The sequence below is a fragment of the Triticum dicoccoides genome, unplaced genomic scaffold (assembly GCF_002162155.2).
Source record: "Triticum dicoccoides isolate Atlit2015 ecotype Zavitan unplaced genomic scaffold, WEW_v2.0 scaffold238522, whole genome shotgun sequence".
Taxonomy (NCBI): Eukaryota; Viridiplantae; Streptophyta; class Magnoliopsida; order Poales; family Poaceae; genus Triticum; species Triticum dicoccoides.
This window is the reverse complement of record NW_021248494.1, coordinates 1-3,474: the sequence shown is the minus strand read 5'-3', so window position 1 is coordinate 3,474 and position 3,474 is coordinate 1. Positions and strand designations below refer to the sequence as shown.

Sequence of the window (3,474 nt, the reverse complement as noted above, 5' to 3'; positions counted from 1 at the left end):
GAGAGAGAGAGAGAGAGAGAGAGAGATCAAACACATAGCTACTGGTACATACCCTCAGCCCCGAGGGAGAACTACTCCCTCCTCGTCATGGAGAGCGCCGGGATGATGAAGATGGCCACCAGAGAGGGATTCCCCCCTCCGGCAGAGTGCCGGAACGGGTCTAGATTGGTTTTCGGTGCCTACAGAGGCTTGCGGCGGCAGAACTCCCGATCTAGGTTTCTTTCTGAAAGTTTTGGGTTATATAAGAGGTGTTGGAGTCGGGAACAAGTCAGGGGGGTCCCCGAGGCGACCACGAGGTAGGGGCGCGCCCAGGGGGTAGGGCGTGCCCCCCACCCTCGTTGTGGCCTCGGGACTCTTCTGGCCCATCTCCGGTACTCCGTAGGCTTCTTCTGGTCCAAAAATGATCTCCGTGAAATTTTAGGTCAATTGGACTCCGTTTGGTTTTCGTTTTCTGTGATACTCTAAACAAGGAAAAAACAGAAACTGGCACTGGGCTCTGGGTTAATAGGTTAGTCCCAAAAGTCATATAAAATAGCATATAGATGCATATAAAATATCCAAGGTTGATAATATAATAGCATGGAACAATCAAAAATTATAGATACGTTGGAGACGTATCACTGCGTGGGGAGGAGGTTGGGGAGGCCAGGAGGGCACGGCTAGTGAGACGTCGGTGCGAATCGTGGCGTGGCGTCGTCGATGCGGAGCAGCATTAGGACGAGGCCGTGGGGCCATCGCGAGGAGCTTTTGGGCTGTTTTTCTTTCATGATGTGTGAGGGACATGGGATAATCTTCCAGGTCGGGGAAGGACGTGGGTAACATGCGGTTTTTCTGGTGCTCCAGCTAATTCGCAAGTTGCATGCAGGATCGATGTACGAGTCTACGAGAGGAGGTCAAAGTGAATCGGTCGGTTCCTTGTTTAGTTGCCGCTGGTTTTCCGAGGGTAATTGAAAAAAGCAGTGGGAGGGATGAGGGAGCGAAAAGACGTGGGTGTGTGCGTGGGGTATCGATAGCGAGGGGGAGGGGGTCGAACCATCATGACGTTCGATTCTCCTTTAATAGTAGAGATATAAGCCATTGGGATGAACTTGTGTAACACCCACGATGCGGTTATATCTCCCACGTGTCGGAGCACGACTTAGAGGCATAACCGCATTGTAGGCAATGTCGCAAAAGGGGTAATCTTTACACATCCCATGTACTGAATAAGAAAGAGGTACAGAGTTCGAAAGTGCTAATGTGAGCACGGGCGCACAGGATCACGGTATCTGTACCGCACGTCTTTATCGCGATGCGCAGAGCATGGCAGTGTGGGTCTAACCACTTTTTGAGATTCTGTATTTTTATTATGGCCCGTGGCCCACAAGTCGGGGTGAATTATGGTCACGCCGTTAGCCATCCCAGGCACGGACCAGGAAGACGTTCACGGGTTGAGCCGGTTCCAGCGAGATTCTGGACTAACGCCGCCATCCACCTCATTAAATGTATCCAGCCGTTGCAGCTACCTGGCTTCTTGCCTACGCTTTTCCCTCTTGATAACCTTCTCCATCCAGCTGAGCTCCCACCCAGATCCTCAGCTCCACCAGAAATCAATCAGCCGATTTTGTGAACTCAAATGGCATATCATACAGATTAGTTCAGTAAGTGGTGTCGAAAGTAACTACATCCCCAAAGAAGGTATACTGAATTCTGTTGTTTCCGTTCGCCGACATCAGGCTACTTATCCTCCCCTCCTTGTCAGCATGTACCCTGTATGTGAACTGCTGATCCTGAGCACCAATTTCCTGAAACACCTCCATTGTCTTCCTAACATCATCCTCTGCCTGGTCACGACTGATTTTGCCACACAAGTTCATGAGCGCTCTCTTTGTGAATGGTACATTCTCCATCCGCCCAAAGAAACTACCAATAATGTTGTACACTTTGGATAGATTCACATTGTTCTCTCACAGCTGCTTCACCAGATCCCTGTTGTACACGTCGATGTGCTTATGTGATGGCTAGTGCAACGTCTGCCCATAGGTGTTGGACAAGGCATGATTGTGATGATCTCTGTGCTCCGCTATGTACCACCCATTGTCTTTCGAGCGCGGCAATCTGATAAGGGCAGGACATTCGCAGCGGCATGACCGAGTATTCTCCACTATTGGTTTGCCCTGCAATCAGTTCATGGCACCAAGAGTCAGATAACACCAAGACAGAATTGCATAAATTGGAAAGTCTCATCTGAACGGATACATACCGCGCAACCACACACGATCTCCTGCATGCATTTTGTCCGGTTAACATTTAGCCTGCTCTTTCCATATCTAATCCCGAAGCCTTTCTCCCAGGAGTACAGATTGTAGAAATCATAGGCCTCGCCGAGCGTATCGAAACTGTGCCCTAATTTCGGTACAATGTTCTCCCTAGGCGCCTCAGCAAAAAAATGGACTGATTTCTCTAATGCAGTCATCCTATCTGGGCATGGGGCACGCCCTGGTGGCTGGTGCTGCAGCACCTATCTTGACCCTGAAATGAAACAAAACATAATACATCATCCCGCAATCTGATTGTCTCGCTACTAGTACTATAGCATCGGAATTACTTGCAGCTACTAACCAACCCGTATTAGGTTACACCCTGCATATTCGAACGCATATTCCAGCAGTCCATATTTCGTCAGTCTACTGTCTAAAATTCAGTAACATACTTCATCAGCCATCATTAATGTCAACCACATATCTATTTTTCATCGGTCTGCTCTCTAAAATTCAGTATTCTACATCATCATACTCCAATAATGTCAAGCGGATATCTATTTCCTTGCTCATTTTAATTTCTACAGGGCTAGAGACTAACCGTGAACTAGACTGTTCAAAACTGCATGTTAAGATGAGTGTACTGTCTTAAAATTCAGTATCATATGTAGTCTTCAGTAGTGTAGACCAGATAAGTATATTCCGTCAGTCTGCTGTCTATAATTCAGTATGTACTTCATCATATTTCAGTAATGTAAAGCGCATATCTATTTTGCTGCTCATTTTAATCTTTGCAGGGCTAGAGATTAACTGCGAACTAGACTGTTCAAGCTGCTACTAAAAAATTCAATGATTCCATTGTTTATACTTTATACCTTCGCGTCCAAGCAGGCGTTTTTGGATCAATCTGCTCCACGGAGTTTTCTGAAGCATCTGCCTTATCTCCACTCCTTGCTTGTCCTTCCACTGATGGGGGACAGATCTGCCCACCGCCAATTGAAGTGCTCGCACCTCCCACTTGTCCGCCTGGCGGTGACTGCACAGGGTGGTGCACCGGCTCCATTGGCAACTCACTGTCAGTCACCTCTTCAATCAAGGTTCTACTGCACACAGCCCCACAGCAAGGTCGAGAGATTTAGATCCCATGATTTACCATCCCAAATCCGACAGACGCAGAGAACAAAGAGCACACATGAACACATTACGCACCTGTTGAACGGCTGCATCAAGAACT

General features: G+C 47.9%; 1 long non-coding RNA gene across 1 annotated transcript; it reads right to left on the bottom strand.

Annotated features, from left to right (window-relative positions):
* Positions 1–1,196: 1,196 nt before the first annotated feature.
* On the bottom strand, positions 1,197–3,474 carry LOC119345450. The gene is made up of 4 exons (XR_005167043.1): positions 3,450–3,474; positions 3,116–3,343; positions 2,243–2,511; positions 1,197–2,156 (listed from the first exon to the last, which is right to left on the bottom strand). It is a non-coding gene; the product is annotated as an uncharacterized LOC119345450 (long non-coding RNA).